General features: G+C 40.7%; 1 long non-coding RNA gene across 1 annotated transcript in view; it reads right to left on the reverse strand.

Annotated features, from left to right (window-relative positions):
* The window catches only part of LOC140848158 (uncharacterized), a 62,017-nt gene that overhangs the window by 24,167 nt on the left and 14,406 nt on the right, over positions 1–23,444 (reverse strand). Inside the window, exon 2 of the long non-coding RNA XR_012128710.1 lies at positions 21,110–21,232. This is a non-coding gene — a long non-coding RNA (uncharacterized lncRNA). The remainder of the gene's footprint in view (positions 1–21,109; positions 21,233–23,444) is intronic.

Consider the following 23,444-nt stretch of genomic DNA (forward strand, 5'->3'; position numbering starts at 1 on the left):
GAAAAACCATAATTTCTGTAGTAGGGAAAAGAAATTGGAAGAAATGAGGCAGAGCAAGGGAGGCCAATTAAGAAGCAATTTCAGTAATCTTCTGTCATAGATGATGAACTCTAAACTATGATAAGAGCACTAAAAGACTTGGGGGGAAAATGTGGATTGATTTGGGAGTTATTTAGGAGGCAGAATTGAAATAATGTGATTTCTGATTAGATGTGAATTGCATGTAGCATCAACCTGTAATGTTTCAGATATTTCTCTGTATTTTAGCTAGTATACTTTTAGGTACTTTCATCTATGCAAGCTAGAAAAAAATACTCTTAGTTCCCATAATACCACATTTATCAGCTTTGGAATGATGTTAGGGTGTTCCCAACTCAAAGAACAAGATATCACACCAATGTAGCACCTTTAGAATTATAAATGCAATTGGGGACTTCACTTCTCATCCAAAGCCACTTATGGGAAATAATTACATAAATCAGTAACTGGGATAAATTAGGAAGTTCCCAATTGACTCTGGGCATTTGATGTCTAATTTTTTCATTTCATAGACTTCTAAAACTTCCAGGATTGCCCAAATTGAAACAATTTTCTGCTTCATCACAAATCAGGTCATGCTTCGGTTTGGAGTGAATGTTTAGTTTTGTCACTGGCTGAAGAAATCAGGGACATCTTTGTCAGACAAGAAGAGGTGCCAGTAACCCTGCTGAGCAAAAGCCTTTCTAGCATATTTTAGGACATATTTGTTTAGCAGAATCCAAGACTGTGTTCTGGGACCTACCACCTGAAGACATTCTGTTTTTGCAAAATCAAATCACAAGGATACTGCTTGCCAGGACTCACACTGTTGTCCACCTGGTCAGGCCTGACCACTTTAAGAACTGAGAATAGCAGATAGAAGGCCCTAGCTGACAATGTGAAAATTAGGCTGTGCCTATACACTCATCTTTAGAAGTAACTGTCCCATGGTGTGTCCCCTACTCTGCTCCTGATTAGTGAACCTAAGTGATGTCATACTGTTTCTGGCTCTATTTCTTCATTCCTTTCTTCCCTTGACATACCCAGCAGCTTCTTACTTCCTCATAAATCTCACTTCCTTGTATATCACATGTGTTCTGGTGCCATATTCTGACCTTCAACCCATCTGAACCTGGCATCTGGCTTCTCCCCAGGAGGAAGAAATGTGTTTCTTCCAGGTGTTCCACTTCCATCCTGGAACTTCACCCACCCTTTGGAGAGCCTCTGCCTTACAATTGCTGTTCTGGCCTCACCCCAGCATCACGATTGCTCTCTGCAACTGGAATTATCCATTGATCCCATCTGTCCCTCCAAGGGTGATACCGCTTGCTTCCCCCTCCTGTAAAATGTGATCTTAAGGCTGACTCTATATTTCTCAGCTTTGAATTTGGGATTTAAGAAATTTGCAGCAGCAGGAATTGACTAATGATGTTTATTCCCATTTCTTAATAAAAGTCTATTATTTATGTTCTTTGGTTCTTAGAATTAAAAATACATTTGAGTGTCAAAATACATTTAAAGTTGGTTTTACCCATTATTTAATTGACAAATAGCTAACAAAACTGCACTATTTGGTTCAGATGCAATGATTGCTAAACACCATGGTTTTAAAATATTCTGGAATTTGTAGTTAAACTCAGAAAGTTCTACTTTAGATGGTTTGCTCCTGCTTGTCTGAGTACATTAAGATCATCAATGACTATTTCTCTTTCTTAACGTTTTTTTAAACTCTCAAAGGAAATTACGACTTTGCCCTATCAAATTCTATTAAAAGGTTTTAGTGTCACGTTAGCATTCTTTCTTCCCTTGTTTTTTAAAACAGAACAAAAATTTTTTAAATAGGTTTTAAATAAGCTACTGTTTGCCATGAGTAGTTTTTAGATGTTTTATAATTTATATGTTTCTAGAAACTTTTTGGTGGCTTTCAACTTCATGATGTGATGACATGATGAAGCAGATTTAAGCCATGCATTGCAGAGTCCTTTAAAGGAAAATGAATGTATGCATGTGATCTCCCAAACTGTTTTCAAGTTTCTTACATTATTACTTAACAGAGAGAAAATACCTTTCTATTCTCTGTCTCTGAAGAACACATATTTCACAATTAACAATTAATATTTCAAAAGGTACAGTTGTCCTCTTCAACTTAAGGGGTGTCTCCCCCACACAAAATCATTAGATATATTTTTGACAGTTTATGATTCTTTATTCCTGAATATCCATCCACTCATCGATGTAAGTACTATGAGACACAATGCCTCACTGATTCTTCAAGATCCCTTTATCTGTTTATATGTTGATGACAAAATGAGCTTGATTAAAAATAATGTGGTAGAAAAATGAAACAGGAGTCTTAAGAATTTAAAATGCTCTAATAATAGCTATCACTTATTGGGTACCTAATATAAACAATACATTATGCTAGGTGCATTTAAAGATATTATTACTAATCCTCATAGTATGCCTTATTATATTCATTTTATAGATAATGGAATGGTAATTGAATCTCAGAAAGTTTAAGTGACTTATCTAAAGTCTTCATTTACAAAGTGGCAAGACCAGAATTTATAGTCAAATCTTGCTCACAGTCAATGCCTGTGAAAACTCTAATGCATTACACCATGCTTCATATATTGTATGTTCATTCTAAGCTGTAAAGTGGTGGTAGAATGGGTTAATTGGGGTAAACCTAGGACTAGGGGAACAGAATTTTCAGAATCATCCAAAGACTGGTGCCTATGCATACAGGCATGTCCAGAAGTTTCCAATTCCTGGGTACATTAATTTCCTATTGCTGCCATAATTACCACAAATTTAGTACTTTAAAACAATTCAGATTTATTATTTTACAGCTCTATACTTCAGAAGAGGGCCTTACTGGGCTAAAATTAATTTTTCATCTGGGCTGTGTTGCTTTCTGGAGGCTCTAGGAGAGAATTCATTTCCTTGCCTTTTCCAATTTTAGAGGCCACCTGTATTCCTTGGCTCGTAGCCCCCTTCCACCATTTCTAAAGCAACGACAAAGCATCTCTTTGACCCTGTTTCCATAATCCCGTTTCTTTCTCTGACCATCTTCTTTGACCTCCTCTTCTATGTCTAAAGACTCTGATTATATTGGATAACCAGTATAACTCAACAACCCAGTATAATCTCCCTATTTTAAGGTCAGCTGATTAACAACCTGAATTCCACCTGTAACTTCAATTCCTCTTTGCCATGAAACAACATATTCACAGGTTCCAGGGATTAGGATTTGTATACCTTTGGTGTGTGTGGAGGGGTGTTATTTGCCCTACTCCACAGAGCTAGGCATAATGAAAGATAAATTCCATGGTAGTGGTAGACCTAGGACATTAACGTCCTAGGGAGAGAGGAAGAAGATCGTGAGTACAGTTGGGTGAAGTTCAAATAGAATTCAACATGTCTACCAAAGAATTGGTAGAATAGGCAATCAAAGAGGAGTCATGTGCATGCCACAGGCAGAAATCAAGCAGGACAGCATTTAGAAATTAGGACAAGACTTAGTAAGCTGATACAGGTTGCACTGTGTTCCCCCCAACAAAATTCATAGGTTGATGTCCTAACCCTCCAGTATCTCAGAATGTGGTCATACTTGGAAACAGAACTGTTGCAGATGTAATCAGTTAAGATGAGGTCATACTAGAGTAGGGTGGCCCCTTCATCCAAAATGACTTGGGTCCTTATAAAAAGAATACTACGTGAAGAGACAGACACAGGAAGAACACCATGTGAACATGAAGGCAGACATTGGGGCAATGCCTTAAACTAAGCAACACCAGAGATTGCCAGGAACTCACCAGAAAGTAGGAGACAAACCCGGAACACATTGTTTCTCGGAGCTCTCAGAAGGAACCAACTCTGCTGTCTTGCCAATGGGTTTCAGCCCCGGGCAAGTTCACGATGGATTCAATGTGACCAAAGAAATTTGACAGCAGAACATTCTTTGGGGTAAAAAGGTTATACCCAACTTTATTTAGAGGCAGGTAGCAGGTCAGTCACTAGAATCCCATTCACCCAGAGCAAGTCTGCATGCAGCAAGCTGGTCTCTGCCTCTGGGCCCCTCTGTCCACACAGCCATCCTCTGGGTCTCTCTGCCTGCACAGCCGTCCTCTGGCCCTCTGTCCTCGGTGCTGCCACCACTCCAGCCTCTGCTCTGCTCTCCTGCAGCCTTGCAGCCCTGCCACAGTGTCGTGCCCAGAGCACTGGGTGGAGCTCTTTATATAGAGTCAACAGCCATGTATTGTCCACAGGTGTACAGTGAGCTAGTCAACTAGGGCCAGGTGAGAATCCTGGCCACAGGAACTCTCATTTTATCCAGACTGCTAACACTTTATCTTGAACTTCTAGTCTGCAGAACTGTGAAACAATAAACTTCTATTGTTAAGCCACCTAGTTTGGGGTTCTTTGTCACAGAAGCCCTAGGAAAGTAATACAGAAGCTTCAGAGAACAGAGAAACATGAGATTTGGAGAAACTGGAAAGAAGCTCCGTCAATTATGTAATAAGGAGGTAAGAAATGAGCCCATTAGGAACAGCTGGGACAAACATCAGGGTCAGAGAGGGGCCATCAACATATCTGATTTGATCTCAAATCAGTGAGTTGGGTAAGACTTATTCCAAGACCTGGGAGGAAGCAAAGCCTCCAGGTGGACTTGCAAAGGAGCAGCCACTACGTTAGTGGCTGCTAACCCAGGGGAACATGGGGACAAGAAACCAGTCAAGTGCACTATCAGTACGCAGCACAGCCCTGTGACAAATGCATTCTTCCTACAAGTGCTTGGTGAACGTATTTATTGATTCTCTGTGGTCACCCATTTACAAATGAAGGTCACTGAAATGTTTTTGTATATATTCACTTGTTTCAAATATTTGGTTACTCGAGGAAGTTAACTGGGTACCTCTCTCTATTCACTTTGCAGGAGTAGTAACACAACTCATAGTGATAAAATAGTGAGAAAAGCAACTTGTCTCTCTTATTTATGGTTCTTCCTCCCTTATATCTATGAAAGATTCTTTTGAAACAAACTACAGTACACCACTTATATATAAAATGTGCATGGTCATTGCGGTAGCATTGGGATTGTACATTTTATTGAATAGTATTTTTTAACCTTTTCCGCTAAAGTTACATTCTTAGAATTATACATGCAAGAAATTGATTTTGCCATTCTGCTGTAGGAGAAATAAGGAAAAATGTAAACAATTGGTTAATTTTCACATAAATGCCAACCTACAGCATGTACCAATATAGGGATGGCTAAATGTAAACAAACCTCAGTTCTACAGCTGCACTTCTTCGCCAAAGTCAGGCAGGTGATTATACAAAAACACCAGATAAATAAACCTTAATGTAACAATTTATATAGGCTAGGAAAACATGCTTATGTTGTTAAAATACAGTCTAGTGTTCTCATTCCTGTATATTTGAACTCCTAGTTGTCAATGATGATCTTTCAACTCCATCAAGGATCAGAAAATGCATATTCCAATTACTATAACTATTTATTCTCCTCTTTGTCTTTCTCTTTTTTTCTCTCTTTCTCAATTGTATTTGAAGAATTAGAGCAATATGTTTCTTGATTCCAGTCTCTAAGGGAGTGGATGTTTGTGGCAATCACTGTTTAACTTCAGGCTTCAAGGCCTAATCAGCAGAACAGGGAAACTCCCCAGCTTTTAAATTCGAAGTCTACAAAAAAAAAGGCCTTAATTCTTTCCTTTGTTCAGCTTGGAAAAATGAAAAGATATCCTGAAATTTATTTCACTTCTGCATTTGAAAGCTATGCACTATTGCTTATCACCTGACATTGTACAGAGTTTTATATAAAAAGTACTCCTTTTGAATTTGGGAAGTGCAAAGACCAGATATCAATCGAGAAAAGCCTCATTCTAAACATTTTTTAAACAGTTTTAGAATCAACATATTTTATAATTTTGTATTTATTAGACAACTATTAATTTTCCCTCTTACCACTTCTTTACCTTGCCTCAATTGTCCCACAAATCACATAAAGATTCCCTCTCTTAAAGGGAAAATAATGAAGAAAATTAAAAGACTACAGTCCTCTAACATTTTACCCAAGGAAGGGGGATCTCCATGCAGAGTCAACTGACCCCATCACCCCAACTCTGTCTTCTAGAGATTTACCTTTCCATTCACACAAGCATTTTGAATTCTCAGGGGTGCTCTAACCCAAATAGGACCAAATGTCTTTCCTTGATTCCCTCAGGCATGAGTTAGGTAGGATAGAACTTTCAACACAACTCTATTAAATAGGGAGGGAAGAAGAAAAAGGGAAACAAGCACAGTGCAAAAGCATAAAAGCAATGCAGTTTACAAAGCATAGGTTTCAAATAGTCATGCAGCCAGCTTACTTTCTGTCCTATTCCGTCTGTGTTCACTCTTTGAAGACACATACTTAGCCTCAAAGCCCTCTCTTAATGACCCCCACCAAAAGGTCAGTTTAACCCTCTGTCGTTAGACTAAGCTAGACTGTGTGCTTTCTGCCTGTCATTGTTCCAGTTCCAGTCTGAGAAAGTTTCCTTGTTCTTGATTACAACAACCGGCAGTAATCTCAGCTTTCAGATGAGATCCCAATTCCTTACATACCAAGGTATGGTTAAAAGTGTAGTCATATTTTATGAGACACCATGTAAATTTAAGGTTTAAAAACAAATTACCTTCCATAACATGGACTTGTTCCTTTACACTACTCTTTGTTTGTTACCACCTGAGGTAATAAACAGAATGTTGAATTTGGAGTTAGGAACCTCAAGCTGGATTTGCAAATTCATCAATGTCACCCCCACCTGCCTCATCATAGTGTTCTACCAAAAAGATGACATATCAAACCAGTTTTACACCTACAAAATGTTAAACAAATGCAAGTTGTTAGCATTACTGTTGTCTGTAATTTTATTATCTGTTTTTATTATCATATTTTATTGTCTGTTTATTTTAACCAAAATAAAGTTCATTGTTAGCACGGCATCACTATGAAAGAAACAATAGTTCACAACCAAAATAGTAATTATGGTGATAATAATAATTAAAAAGCAATTTAAATCTTTATAGAGGTCTCTCAGAAATACCAATTTTATCCTAACCAGCAGCAAAAGTTCTTAAAATTTTCTTTCTCCTTTTATCTCTATATACCTTTCACCTCCCTCAATTCTCCAGACCACTTTCGAAATTCAGAATATATCTCTTCCCTAAACCAGCCCATTCTGGCTCTGACCCCACTTTCCTTTAGCTTTCTGGGCCTGTTGTCTTTCCGATGACCTTCTCTCAACCCTGTACAGCAAGCCTTCCTACCTGGGTCCCTCTTCCTCAATGCCCACACTGCTCTGTACAAAAAAGACCCATAAACTCAGATGGTGAATACACAATTCTCCTTATAGAACAAACGAAAAGAAGCTCTGGTTACTTGCAAGTTATTTTTTTCCTGTCACAATAAATCGTATGTTTATTACTATCACCTCTTGCCAAATTTAAAATGAAGCATATTTTCTAGAGTCTCCTCCAGAGCACTGAGGAAGTGTCATGTGGCTCTCCATCAGCCCATTGGCATCATTCCATCTGCATTTTCTATTTACTTTGACCAATTGTTCTTCCAGCTCTTCAGAACTTTTGTGTAATGTTTGGTAGATACTTTATTTATTGTTTGTTTTTAAATAAAATTTTATTTAGTAGCTTGTTTAGATCACTTGTTTGCATCATGTTTTAAATGCTGTCTAAAGTGAGATCACAAATACACAGCCTCCTCACTGCCACCTCTCCTTCCCATGTTTCTGAGGGACATAACTATTGGTTCCTGCACGTGTTTCTCCACTGAGCTCAGATTAGAATCCTTCTCAGCACAGAACTCTACACCAGTGGCTTTCAAATGCTGGTGTGCATCGGAGTCACCTGGAGGACTTATGAAAATCGAGATTACCTCAGAGTCTCTGATGCAGTACGTCTAGGGTGAGGACAAAGAATGTGCATTTGTTACAGTTGCCAGGTGGTGCTAATGTTGCTGAGTGGGAGTCCACACTCTGAGAAACAGTTTCAGTCAATTACATAACCACAGTTGATTAATAAGATGGAACCTATTTGCTATCCCCCGCTAGGATTCCTTATCTCCATGGGTCTTCAGAAAATAGACAATATTCATCCAGAACAGATGAGAACCCTTAACAGTTTATATTACTGGTGTTCTACAAAAGCTCTCCTCACTTGTGGTTTCTCCTTCCAGATGCTTCCACTCAGTATCATGTTTTCTCTATTACAAAATCCTTTGTCTTGGACTTAGTTCCTGCTTTTTGGTCCATGCCTTTGGACCTAAGGCTGTTGACTATCATGTTGATTTCCAATTTCACCTTTTATCGGAAGAAGCAAGTGAAGGGCTTCCTGCTTACCTTAGAAGATAATTTGGGCAGGAATCATAGGATTTTCTAATGGCAGAGTATCGTACTAACAGGTCCCATATTGACCAAGAAAAGTTTTGCTGGACTTTGCTTTTGTCCTATCAAGCATTTCATGTGGAAAATAAAATGAATGGTTAAAACCTAGAAAATGAAAGGTATTATTCTTGGGTGGAGGAAGGAGATGAGAGGGAAAAGGGAATACTGAAGAAGCAATTAATGCCTTCTCTACAATAAACTACAAATATAGTAGAGCGGTTTTAAAATTGCTCTCAAGCACAGCTATGCCTTGAGGTATACCCACCCACACAGATATATGTACACCACGACTGACTTTTAAAAAAAAAAAAGAAAGCTACGTCCAACATATAGTTAAAAACACAGGGAGACTTAATGAGTACCTACTTTGTGCCAGACTGCTAAACAGACACAGTTCAAGTGGAGACCAGACATAAATGACAACTGACCTGTTAAACTGATGTAAGTATCTACTGAATACAATTCAATAATCACCCAGTAGTTATCATTCAGTGTACCTGGATGGCCAAATCTCACATACAGTGTAATGTAGAGATGACTCAACATTCAACAAATATTTATGAAGTACTGAGTTGGCAAACATCAGTGTACAAGACAAAAAAACCCTGCCTTTGCGGAGCTTATATTCTAACTGGACAATACAGACAATAAGAAGTGTAATAAACAAGTAAGCAAACAGTAGGTTGTATTAGAAGAAGATAAGTGCAATGGAGTTAAGAAAACCAATAGAGCAGGATGTAGAACTCTTGGGGTTGAGAGAGAGCTACAGTTCTGAATAGGTTAGTGGTAGACCTCACTGAGAGTGCAGTATTTGAGCCAAGATTTCAAAGGGGATCTCCGGCACTGGTAACTTCCTTAGATAACATCTACCTTCATTGCCTTTTGTATGCCTAGCTAAATTGACTGATGGCATCAGCGAATCTCCGCTGATACAGAATGCATCTTGGTTCACCATGGATCTTTGGACAGGAAGGCTGATTTAAACCTTTACAAGCTCCAGGAAGAAATAGCTCTGGTGTTTGTCTAAGTGAAGCACTTATTGCTTTGCCATCCATACCTTTATATTTTCAAACTACTGTTTCTTCAAACTGTTGACTTTTACTGGTTTGATATATTCTTTTGCATTTTATTATTATAAATTATAGCAAGAGTTAAAGTTAACTGGGTATCAAGCTCAGTATTAAGTACTCAATATACATTATCATTTAATTCTCACAACAATCCATGAGGTAGGAAATGTTTTTACTTCCATTTTACAGATGAGAATACTAAGGTTTAGGGAAATTAAAAAACTTACTCAAAAATCGCACAGATGGTAAGTGCTAAAGTCAGGATTCAAATCTGTCTGATTCCAGAGTCATTTTAGCCTCTGTTTAGTAACTAATTTTCATACTGAATTAAATGTTTTTCTCAAAAGAAACTTTGAAATGTATGGCAAAACTTAACTAATTCAATAGTTTTTTGAAAGACATTGCTTTAACCATCTAAAGTGGGTAATTCACATTCACAAAAAATGTGGCATTTGTTCTTAGAATGCAATGATTGATCCAGTATTGTAGTTTTCCAAATATTATTTAGCAATAGAATCTTTACTAAATAAAATCTTACAATAGAAGACTGAATCAGTCACAGTCCTAACAAAATCCAAACACAGATGGAAAACTCAAAAAGGGTGAGTTAAGAGGATTTAATGAGGGAGCTATTCACCAAAGTCTGGGTGGGGTAAAGGGAAACCAGCAAGGGAAGGTGAAAGAATCACATGGCTAGCCACAGTGGGTTGGCATGGACATCCCTAGGCCTGAAGGGGCAAGAGAGATGGCAGAGTGGATACCAGAACGTGGCAAGAACTGCAGCTGGGGAAGGGGCCACCAGATAGGAGCTGTGGATATTGCCAAACCACAGCCTAGAAGGGAAGGAGTTAGGGGAATAAGTATCATTTGTTGCTCCTCCCAATAGCTGAGCCCAGTGGAAAGCAGAGGGCAAGGAAGCACAAATGATGCAGTCCATAAAAGTTAGCTTCCTGGGGGCAAAGAGCAAGATGGGGAATGGCAGAGAATTGGTTTAAACAGGCAAACAGAGCTTATCCAGCACACAACCAAATATGCAAAACTCATAAAACAGAGTTTTCTTTTGCTGAATTGGGGTGTGGGGATTTCAGAGTCTGCCAGCTTGCCTTTCTCTACACTCGCTCACTGTCACCACAGTGATCTCTGGGACATCTTTCTCAAACCCTAGTGCTCTGGTCTAGCCCTCATGTGATAAATATCTCAGTCACAATCACCCACATGTCTGTGTGCTTTGCAAAAGTACAATATGCATGTGGATAAGATAACCTAGACTTACCACAGAACGATGAGAGGCCCCAGACATGTCCTTGTAGGTTCAGAGTCCTAGGCTCTGGAAAGAACAGTGTGATTGCACACATGATCATACCGAGGGGCCCTTGAATCTGGGAACCTGAGGGCTGAATGAAATGTCTGTAGGATGTATAAGCCTACTGATGACCCTTACTTAATCCCTAGACAGGCTTTGGGTTTGTAGGGAAGGGGCTTCCTTTGAGCAGCCTCATGCATTATGAAGTAGAACCCTCCCAAAGGGATTCACAATTACATTTCATTGTCCATTAGGTTAGAAAGAGGACTTAATATCCAAATACAGTGAAATGTGTAGTTATTCACAAGGACAAATATAAGGAGATAAAGGAGAGAGGTTGTTGGGAAGAGAGTTAAGTAGACAAGACAACTGATTAATCAGAAAAGTGACCACAGAGCTCCCATCACTAACAAAATGCAAAATAGAATGCTGTTATTGGCAGCTAAGACACAGTACCCTCCAAATGTGCTCTGAAGTCTGAATCACAGCCGGGCCTCCTCAGCGGGGGCTGTGACAGGTCCGCCAGTCATTGGGCAGAGCTGCTGAGCACAGCCTCTGCTGCTGTGCAAAGCGGTCTGCTTCGGGAAGCCAAAAGGAGGATGGCGACGGTGGAGGGTGTAGAGGTGTCGGCACACAGGAGCCAGACAGCCAGATATTCTGTCACTGGTGCTGCCACTTAAATCCCTTAGTTCACCGGAGAGAGGGTTTTGGGGGGAAGAAGGGTGTGTTTTTAATCACAGTAGCTAGAGTGGCCTTCACAGGGAACAAAAAAATAAGCTGAGCAGAGGAGAAAGGCCCAGCTGTTCTTTGCCTTCTGAGGAGCCTCCAAGTCTCTTATTTTATGTTGTGTTGGTGCGTGGCCCTGCCAGAGCGTGGGTTACCTCTGTGACAGGTGCAGGTGGAGAGTAAGGCGGTATGAGATACAGCCTGTGCCTCCCCTACACTGCCTCCATGCTACTGCCCCTGGACCCTCACTGCATGTCTCTTCTCTGGGCTAGTGAGCGTGATATTACTAATATAAAATATTGGTCACACATAAGATAGAATCAAATCATTTTATATACATTATCACATTAAGTCTCAAAGCAATAGTATGAACTAGTTCTGTTATTACTATGTGTCTATTCAGTGGGGAAATTAGGACTTGCAGAGGCCAGAAAACTCAGTAAATAATGGCAGGCTGGAGTTTGAGCTCCAGTGGCCTGACTTCAGTACTTGTGCACTTAACCATCCTGACCTTACATGGTTACTGCTTCGCTGCTTCTGTTCTGTGAGCCAGCCTGGCCTCCATGTTTCTGACCCTGAACTGATGACTTAATTTTGATTTCCAATCATTTCCTCTGTCATAGGTGCTGAGAAGGGAGGGTCAGATCCTCTTCACCTGGCTTTTCTCTTCTCCTACTGAAAGTCAGTTGGATAGCCATTCTGAGTGACAGCCAGTCCTGGGTCAGTAAGTATGGAAACATCCAGATCTCTCCCTCAGAAGGGCCCACCTCATCAGCCTAGAATCCCATTTTCACATCCTAATCTTGAATGCAGAACCCTGCCTAGAAATGTCCCACTGTATCTAGAAAGCCTCCCTCTGGGGAAGTTAGGGTTCCTACGGACAGGTTCCTCACTGAACTTAAACCACCTGATGATGTAACTGGCCTGTTGCTAGCCTACCACTTCCACACCTTCAGGCAATAAGCTGTTATTGCACTATATAGAGAGCTCGGCCCAGTGCTCTGAGCAGAAGCAGAGACACGAGTGCTTGACCTACCACTGGAGAACAAGCCGGGTAATAAACACTTTCACCCAAAGAACGTTTGCTGTCATTTTCTTTGGTCACATTGAATCCATAGCAAACTTGCCCAGGGCTGAAACCCATTGGCAAGACAGTTGGCATAGTTGGCAGGATTCATTGTTGACCAAGGAAAAAAGACAGGCTGCCCTTATGGGAGGCATGCTTTAGCGGGCTGCGCCTATGAATGGGGTGACAGTGGACTGTCCCCCAATGGGTATGTGGTCCAAGGTGGCTTGCCTCCTAGAGGACTGGGCCCCACCCCAGGACTGGATGCAAGTGGAGGTGTTACCTGAGGCAGTACAGATAGCCCTTGGTATAGTAAGTAGGTCTTTTGAGAGACACGGTGCCTGTGAGGCACTGAGGACTGTGGGTTGGCTGCTTCTCACAGTATTAAAAAATCTACAGAGGAGAAGGACATGCTCCTGAAAAATACCCAAGAAATGGTGGCACAAGAACATAAGCTGCAAACTTCTGTGGATGCCCTGAAGAAGGAAATGGCATTGATGTGAGAGGAGGCAACACGAGAACACTGGCAGTGAGATGCTGTTGAAGAGGTAAAAGATTCCTTACAGAATGAGATGGCAGTGCTGCGAGGTGCTCTGAAGGAGGAAAAGGACATCAAGGAAAAAGACGAATTCCTGAGGGAAGCACAGGCAGAGGTGGCACAAGAATGCCAGCTGCAAAGCATAGAGGTGAAGGTAAGAGAGCATCTGAAGACTGAGCTAGCATTATTGCAAGGCACGGTAGAAAAGATAAAGGTTGTAGCAGAGGAGGCACTCGGAGGAGGGGAATGAAATGTGCCATCAGCCCCAGAAATGGAGGAGCTGGGGAAGGATGAAGGGGTGGTGCCGGAGGCACTGGCGCCTCCTCTACTGAAAGCACACCCAGTGGTTGTAAAGAAAATAAAGACCCAGCAGCTGAAAGTTCCCCAAGGAGAAGAGCAGCCCCCTCCCCAGGTTGTGGAGCACTCTATGGTCCGCCCCTACACTGAGGCTGAGCTGGTGGATTTGGGCTCCTGGTTTAGGCAGAAGCCCTCAGAGTCAATATCAGCTTGGCTCCTGCATCTGTCAGACTTAGAGGTGGATGGAATTGTACTGTCAGGATCAGAGATGGGTAAGCTGTCTTCCCTGACAGTGCAGCCTGCCTTGAGGCAGCAATTACAAAATACACATCAGACTCCAGGGAGTCACTCCCTCCTCGATTGACTTATGGCTGCACTTAGTGCTGTGTGGCCCAATCCAGGTGATCTGCCATCCTCTCCTGTTAGGTGGCAGATGTATGCTGAGGTCCAACAGGTGTTACGAGAGATAGGCATAAGAAGTTCCATCTATAGTCCAGAGAATTATGGCCCAGATGAAGAGATTTTTCACTACTGGGATGAGAAATACTGTGCTTCAAATGGCTCCCACCTCCCTCTTTGGATCTCTAGTGGCCATTCTTTCCCCTCATTTAGAGCATCCCATAAGCTAGGTGACATGTACAGTAGCAGACTTAGGAGAGGCTGAAGCAATGAGAACATAGAAAGAAATAAGGTCTGCTACTCACAAGAAGAATTTAAGGGCCCCGTGAAGGTTACAGGGACCCAGATGTGGGCAGGAACAAATGGAAGGAAATTAGATGGGAAGTCAAATAGGATCTTACTAGAGCTTTGGCAACAACTGAAACCAGAGCAGCAGTTCCACCCATGGGCAGCCCCCAAAATGGAGGGCCATAGCTTTCCATCCTAAGACTGAGACAATATGGATGGAAGATGGTGAGGGGAAGAGCAGCCAATGGGCAGAGTTGCAGGCCATGTGGCTTGTGATCAGCCAGGAGGCCTCCCCTATAGTTGTCTGCACTGATAGCTGGGCTGTCTCTCAGGGCTTGACCCTGTGGCTACCAACCTGGTACCATGTCAGCTGGCTGGTTGGTTACTGACCCCTTTGGGGGTAAGAATTGTGGCAAGACTTATGGGCCTGTGGTCAGACTAAAATAATTACAGTATACCATGTGACAGGTCATTTTCCACTGGCATCCCCAGGAAATGATGAAGCAGATAAATTGGCCCAGATGTGTTGGTTAGAAGGAAAGACTTCCTCTGATGTAGCCCAATGGTTACACCAGTGTTTGTTGCATGCAGGGCAAAAGACAATGTGGGCTGTAGCTCATCAGTGGGGCTTGCCTTTGACCTTTGAAGAAGTTAGCAGAGCCTGGCAGGAGTGTGTTATGTGCTCCAAAAGGGACTTACACCGAGTTCCACAGCAACATGGGACAATAGTTAAGGGGCCTATACCCCTCGTCAGGTGGCAGATAGACTATATCGGACCTCTACCTGTGTCAGAAGGATATCAGTATGCTATGACTTGTGTGGACACAGCTACTGGACTTCTGATTGCTTTTCCTACCCATTGTGCAGACCAGCAGATGCCAAAAGAGGCCTGGAGCATCTCTTTGCCACCTATGGCCAACCACAGGTAATTGAGAGTGATCAGGGCACCCATTCTACTGGACATACACTGCAAAAATGGGTGTGACAGCTGGGAATCAAATGAAAGTTTCATGTGCCATACAATCTTACCGCAGCAGGCATGATAGAGAGGCACAATGGCTTGTCAAAATCCAGACTAAAGTCAGATAGCAATAGTCTGCGGGGATGGTCAGTCAGCTTATGGACCACGCAATGGCATTTCAACAAGAGACCCTGAAAGGGAGCCCTGAGCCCCGTAGACATGTTAACACACATGGCTGCCTGCCCTATACAACTGCAAGTACAAACCAAGAAAGAATCACTGAAGCCGAGTTTCGGCCACCAGAATAATACTTTGCTGTCAGCAACAACTGCACTGAATGCTGGAGACTCCACTGAGTGGACGTGGCCTTGGACCTTTCAACACATGAACCAATGATGACTGGCTCTCCTGGCACCTTGGGGATAAGGCCTGGAAGCTGGCCTCCTGTGTATTCCTGGAATAACAGCAGAGTGGCCCCCAAAGGTCACAGTATTATATCCTGAATGGTCAGAAGGCAGGAGCATCTTACTGGGGAGTTTTATTTTGTCATTATGGCCAGTGCATGCATCTCCAGTAGCACTATATATAGACCCTTCAGTAACCCCCATGGGGAAAGGAGTAAAGTATGGTATACTAGACCTGGAAGGGACCCCCCTTCCTGCTACATTCCTATCACAGGACCACTCTCTTGCATGCATCCTACCTGATGGACAAGATTTGCCTATGTTGGTCTCATTAAAACATGTGTCTTATTGCCTCTAAAGTCTTTGTGGATTGGGAACTTCCTCTGGCTTGAGGATTACTATAATTTTTGTTACCTGTATCAAAATCTTGTTGTATCTTAATTTTTGTTATTATCTCTAAGTTGTTAGCCTCTCCTGTTGTTGTGGAATCTGGTTACAGCGCTCCAGCTTTCTTGCACAGGGACCATTGCGGAAGATTGAAAACATGTAGATTGTAAGGCAAGAATCCTGGAGGGGTGGAGTGTGAGGAAGTTGGGGTTCCTATGGCCAGGATCCTCACTGAACTTAAACCACCTGATGATGTAACTGGCCTGTTGCTAGGCTACTGCTTCCACACCTTTAGGCAATAAGCTATTATTGTGCTTTATAGAGAGCTCGGCCCAGTGCTCTGGGCAGAGGCAGAGACGCTAGTGCTCGACCTACCACTGGGAAAACAAGCTGGGTAGTAAACCCTTTCACCCCAAAGAACGTTTGCTGTCATTTTCTTTGGTCACATTGAATCCATAGTAAACTTGCCCAGGGCTGAAACCCACTGGCAAGACACTCCCCAAACACTCTTATAAGGAAGAGGAAGCTGGGTCATTAGTCTGAATTTATAGAAGTGTCCATAGAAAGCAATGTTCCTGTGGCAAAAGCGAACCAGGGAGAAGAGGGAAATGAATCACACCCCAAAATCACCTCATCAGCTATTTTCAGAGAATTAAGAAGGATTTAAATACCCATACAGGAATTTAATTCTAATTCAGAAAGCAACTAAAATTTTCCTTGATTTAATTAATGCATGCGTTTAGATAAGGCCTTTTAATTGCTGTAGAAAATGAAAAATTTTGGCATCTATTAAGAGTTCTTAAAAAAATTAGTATTCATGTGTACATTTTAGTATTATAGGAATAGATCTTACATTGTTTACTTTCTATGTATATCATGGGACTTCACGCTTCAATTCGTATCCTCTGACTTCTTTTCTAAGTAACGCACTATCCATTATTCTGGTATATTTGGCATACACAAATACTCATACATATGTATTCACTCATATATAAATGAAAATATTATTTTAGAAAGCTTCAAAAAAATGTTTACATGGATCATGGAAGCAGCTACTTTACCACTTTTGTTTTCCTTTTCCTACTCTGCCCCCTCTATATGGTACAGACTTTGTTACCTGCTCTAAAGAATAAAAGGATGTGAGAAGCTACATACATTTTGGGGTATATCAGTGGTTATGGTTTTAGTCTCCAAAGCTGAATCTCAGCTTTAGAATTAATTTTATTCTTTGTATTAGGGCACATCTGGGTTGCAGAGAAGAGAAATCTACTTAAAATAGCTCAAGAAAGGGAAATATGGGGGTTATTATAAGGATACAGATCTCCTTTAAACCTAGAGGACTCAGAACCAAATCAAGAAACCTCAGCAATAGCCATACTTAGTTTTCAACCTAGGATTCTACCATAAACATTATTCAACCACCAATGCCCTCAGCTTCTAGGCTTCGTGGTTGGTGGATGGGTACAGTTCTGATTGGTCAGCTTGGCATATGCTTTGGTTCTCTTTGAGTTGGTAACTATTTCTGTGCTTTGAGGTTGAATGGATGGGGTAGAAGAGAAGTGACAAATAACCCATTTCTAATATATTCATTCAAGGAGATCTAAACTGGATAAAAAATTATCTTTATTCAAAATTTTTGTAAGCTTCCTATTATTTGTTCAGACCCTAGGTCTCTATGGGGAATTTCTAGGATGTTCTTACATTAATGTTCAGTCACACATAGTGTGTTAAAGTATCTGTTCTCTGGACCCTAAACCGTTAAGCTCTAGGGCATCTAGTCATGAAAAATAATATGTAATAGCAGTATTCAAGTTACCAATGGATTGTGTCCTAAGAGTTTATTGGTTGTATTAGTTCATTAGGGCTGCCATGACAAAGCACCACAGACGGGGGGCCTTTGCACAGTTATGGAGGCCAGAAGTCTGAGATGAAGGTGTTGGCAGAGTTGCTTTCTTATGGTCCTTCTTTGCTTGCAAATGGCCACATGGCTTCCCTCCATGTGTCAGTGTCCTAATGTCCTCTTCTCACAAGGACACCAGTCATATTGGGTTAGGGCCGACCCTTAGAGCCCATTTAAATATAGTTACCTTTTTAAAGACCACATCTCCTAACATAATCACATTTTATTTTAAAATACTGGGGATTAGGACTTCAGTATATGACTTTGGGGTGGCAGATAGCTCCACAATACAGCCCGTAACACTTGGTAAGTCTGCTATTTGGAACTAGAAATAGACACCTTTTCCCTTCTCTCTCCTGGAAGTAGTCTCCTATTCGGTATCCCCGTGTTGCTGCGCTATGATAAATCTGCCAGAAAGCCACCAGATTGATCCTTTTCTAAACCAGTTAATCCTCTCCTAAATGAAAAATCTAATTTTGTCATTTCCTGCTGGAGGATCCCCTAGCTCCACAACACCTTAGTATAGTCGAAATGCCCTATAGCATACATAGCTTTCACAATAAACTCCAGCCACTCTTCTACCCCATGGATGCAATGCCTGGACCACTCCCTGGTTAGTATGTTGAGAAATGTCTGCATTATACCTTTTATGTTCTTATTTATTCTGCGTGTTGAAACAAATTTCATGGTACTTTAAAGATGGAGATGATTCCACATTATTGATTTCTACCGTGAGTCTCTTGTATATCTATTTCAATTACATTATGAGTCAAACAGGATTTTGAACTAGTCTAGGAACCTAATCTATTGTTTATGATTAGTTTAATAAATATTTGTGAAGCACCTACCATATGTCGAGCACTTTCAACATTTATTACATAAAGATGAAAAGTGAAGTCACCTATTTCAGAAAGTTTACAGTCTAACAGGAAGAGAAGACAGGCAGGTAAACAAACAACAATAATACAGTGTGATGAGAACAGGAATAGAAATATGCATGCAGTACTCTAGGAATACAAGGCAAATTAATTTTACCTGAGGCAGCCAGGGAAAACTGCAGGGAGGAGAGTTGATATTTGAGCAGGAAACTTGATAAGAGGAAGAAAGGAATTTCAGGCACAGGACAGCAAAAGCCAATTTAGACATCTACCAGGATCTCAGCTGACCCTGAACCATTATCCTTTCTCTCTCTGAAGATCTGAGGTTAAGGGTGGAGTAAACTTTTCTTTTGAAGTTTTGAAACCAAAAGCATCTAATCATATCCCCTCTTCTCTAGACAATGACTGTTGAGTTCAGACTCCAGAGACTCCTAGCCATCTGCCTGTCCTATTCTAAGGTAATTTCCCTTCTAAAGGAGTCTGAAAGTGATTCCAAGATGCTTTATGGTACCTCTCTTTCTAGAGAAAAAACAAAACAAAACTGAATCTCTGGAAATTTCCCTGGTAACATACGATTTCTCTTCAGAACATTGGTTCTCATCGTGACTGCTAGATTTATGTAGGCAGATTTTAAAGATTCCAGTGACCAGGCAGCACCCTGGGACAATTAAATCAGAATTTCTGAGAATAGGACCCAAGGATCAGTATTTTTTTTTGGTATCATTAATCTACAATTACATGAAGAACATTATGTTTACTAGGCTCCCCCCTTCACCAAGTCCCCCTCCACAAACCCCATTACAGTCACTGTCCATCAGAGTAAGTAAGATGCTGTAGTCACTAATTGTCTTCTCTGTGTCGCACAGCCCTCCCCCTGCCCCACCCCCACATTATACATGCTAATCGTAAAAGCATCAGTATTTTTAAAGCTCCCCTGGTGATATCAATGTAGGACCAAGGTTGAATATCACTGATTCAGAATATATATTTCTGTGCTTAATATAGATGTTTAAATCATAACTCTCAAGCTTCTCTGGCAAGATTGGGATTACTTGTTGGTTCAGAGGTGAAATGAACAGACATTGCTTTTATTCATACCCAAAGTAAAATTTGTTTCTTCCTATTTTGGTTTACCTCGGTCAGATAGTCTCTCTGGTTTCTCTGAATGTTTCCCTCTTTGATGAGTGTATCTTTCTCTCAGGCTCACAGCCTTAGGTAAGGAGACAAGTTTTGGTCAAGTGGGTGCAAGAGAAAGGTCTGCAGCCTATCCTATTTCTGGTTCGTTGCTTCTGTAGCTAGGAGGTCCCCTTAGTTTAAGGATGGAGACTCCTGTGTCTTCACCCCACCCGAGGGTATTTGGAACTAAATCTCTGCAGTTTCCTCTTCATGTCTCACCTGGTCTCGGGTTCTGACTCACATCAGAATCAAGGCAGAACTTCCATTGTCTAATCCTGCTGGTGAGGGAGGGGCTGAGAGTACTGGGGAGGTCCTGACCCCAGAAGAGAAGGGAAGAACTTCAGGTTGGGAAAAGATGGACAATCAACTCTCATCCTGATATATGAGGGCTGATCTATGCCCTTCTTTCTCTCTGATTTGATAAGAGGGATTGGGAGAAGGCAGAGCGCAAGTGGGGCTGGGCAGAGGAGAGAAGAGTAAGCTAATCAGCTAGCTCACCAGAAAGTCAGCAGCAGAGTGACCAAGGGAGGAAATCAGAGCCCCAGCAATCATGTTGACAATGACAGGAAAATGAAGCCCAGATCAGGCGAGTGTACTGATTCTGCAGTCCATTGAGTCAGAAAGAACTGATTTCTCATCAAATTAACCAGCTAATGCCTGTGGATAAGCATCCCACACAAGTGTTGGCTCTAGCCAGGCTGCTCATTTGTCAGCATTGAAGTGACATCATGTAAATTCACAGGCAGATGCCAAACTTTATGAAAACTCATGATTCACTCAGTGTCTGTTGGGCAAACACAGCTGACTGGATGACCTTTGAGGCCCCTCTGGCTTTTTAATTCCAAGATTCTGTGATTCCAGGTGAATACCATAAACCTGTCATGTCCCCAAAAATGCCGTCAGAGCATTTCCAAGGAGGTTGTTTCCAGGTGCCAGTGTGTTTTATGCAAAAATGAGGGGCTTGCCATGCCAAGAGGTAATTTCCAACAGGAATGGCAGCCTCTGTGTGTGCAATCTGCCTAGGCAGTCCTCTAAACAGTATATAAACCCAGGGCCAGTATCTCTCATCAGTCCCTATATAGGCAATGAAATTTTTTTCTGGAAGTAATCTGACTCTTCTTTTTTTCCTTGTTGTCCATACATAGTATTCTCTTAGGATCATACTATATAGAGGGCATACCCACCTCCCATTGCTGTTAGCAATCTGTCCACCCTTCTGCGGCTTTCTAAACTTACTTGATCAAAGGCACCATGGGGGTCTTGGTCTTTACTTGGGATCCCTCCAGGTAGTAAGCACTGTGCCAGTTCCTTCTGGACTGAGAACTAGAGTCAGCAGAGAACTCAGCAGAAATCGGGACTCTGCAAGATTGGAAACAGACCATGTGTTCCCCCCATGTGCATAACAGGTCCCTGTTCTCATGCTGAGGTAGCAGCTGCACCACGACACCCTATCCCCACCAGACCCTTGCCACATTCTCTTTTTAATCACTTTCTCTGGCTGTTCTTCCTGCCAACAAGAATTGATAATGATTTCACAGATAATGCTCTTCTCATCATGGTGTAGCATAAACAGTGAAATTACAATAAAAAGGATAAACAGAAAAACAATTCTTTGCATGTGAAAATTGGGGGAAAGACTTAAAATAGTTCACTTCTAATCATGAGTTGGAAGTACCAGTAGAGAGTTTGCATTATAGTCATTTAATAAATAATTTAAAAATATTCTACTTCATGAATTTCTCATAGTAAAATCTCTAATAATAAGAACCCAACTACTGAAACTAGGTTCACTTGAGGAGGCTTTCTATCATTCTATGTTTTTAGAAGGAGACAATTTATAAGAAAAATGTTAGGAATCAAGGTTTTAATATTTTAAAGTAACTTTAAAGCATATCCTGAAGTCCATAATGAATTTGTACAATCTTATAAACCTCTTTTGTGTATTTCACCTCCAATAATAGATGATGGACAGTCAGAGAGATTTACTTAATCCTCAAACTTTGCAAGAAACATATCTTCTCTGGCAATTCTATGTCTGCAAATTATCCAGAGTTGTGAATCAATAACCTGAGCTCAAAATGGGAACACATATCCATTACCTTTGCCACACCTGTGGATAGGGCACATCGCCTGATGAGAAATATAGGTTCAGTGAGAGAACTCAAAGAATTCAGGGAGTTTTTGAGCCAGAAAAAACAGACATCATATAAATTCACATGTCTGTGAATTTGCTCTGTGAGGGGTTGAGAAGGCCAGTTAGGCTAGTTCCTAGAAAATAACATAATCAGACACCCAGAGTCCATATAGCCATGGTGAGGCTGGAATTTGAGAGGGAAAGTAGAAAAAATACGAATTTGCACCATGACTTCAGACCAAAGTGTATTCACTTTGGAATAAGGAAACTTGAGACTCAGATAAGTTTTTGGTATCTTTACTAGAACCCTCAGGACCTGTATATATTCTGTATGTTAAAAAGTAGATGATTGTAAAGGTTCTTATACTCATTCTTACTTTTTTTCTCATTCCGTTAAATTACAGAGTCACCTTTATCCATTTTTTTAAATTTATTTTTACTATTTTGTATAATGTAACTTCTTCTTCACTAATAGCCTATGATTTTGGACTTTATCTCCCTCCCCTACTTTGTTCGCTAATGACTGATTACATTTACTAAGATAGAAAAGAAGACTATCATGTTAAGAATCATGTGTTGGGTATTTTTCCTAACTAAATTAGCAAGAAAAGTCAATTTCACAGAACTGTTATATATTAATGTGTAATAATCATAGAGAATAGTAAAGGTGCCTGAAGATTGGAAATGAATAACTTTTTCCTAGTTAACAAGAAGTAGCAAAGTAAATGAGAGAATAGCTCTCTCTATGACTAGGAACTATAGACAAATGAGTATAAATTGCAAACAGATTTATTTACAATGGTTTATAAGCTCATAGATAAAAGAGCAGTATCAGAACCCAGAATGGGATAAAAAAAAATCATTTCCCTTAATTGAGATTAGAGGTCTGATAAACAAAAGGAATTCTAAAGATAAATTAATGATTTTAGTAATACTCTTAGAATGTCATAGATAAGATGATTTGGTGTGAGATATGATGGTTTAGATAGTGGGTTGAATTTTCTTTAGAATGCATCACTCTCTCCAACTAAACTGTAAGCTCAATGACAAAAAAGAGCATTTTTTATATTTCTTTGTATCTCTGGTGCTTAATTCAATGCCTGAAAATACTAAATACCCAATCTATTTTTCCTGAATTCATAGGCACTTAAATAAGTCTATCAAAATGAACTGCATAATAGATGCAGGCCAACCACCAAAGTATCCTTAAATGGTATATTTTTTTATTGAAGTTTACTTGGTATACAATATTATATTGGTTTCAAGTATACAATTTAGTGATTCAAGTTATACACATCATTAAATCCTCAACCCAGCGAGTGTAGTTACTATCTGTCAATATAGAAAGATGTTACAGAACTATTGACTATATTCTTTATGTTTTACTTTCATCCCAATGACTAATTTATATCATGATTGAGATACTTTATCCCTTTC

Source organism: Manis javanica, chromosome 3, assembly GCF_040802235.1.
Source record: "Manis javanica isolate MJ-LG chromosome 3, MJ_LKY, whole genome shotgun sequence".
Lineage (NCBI taxonomy): Eukaryota > Metazoa > Chordata > Mammalia > Pholidota > Manidae > Manis > Manis javanica.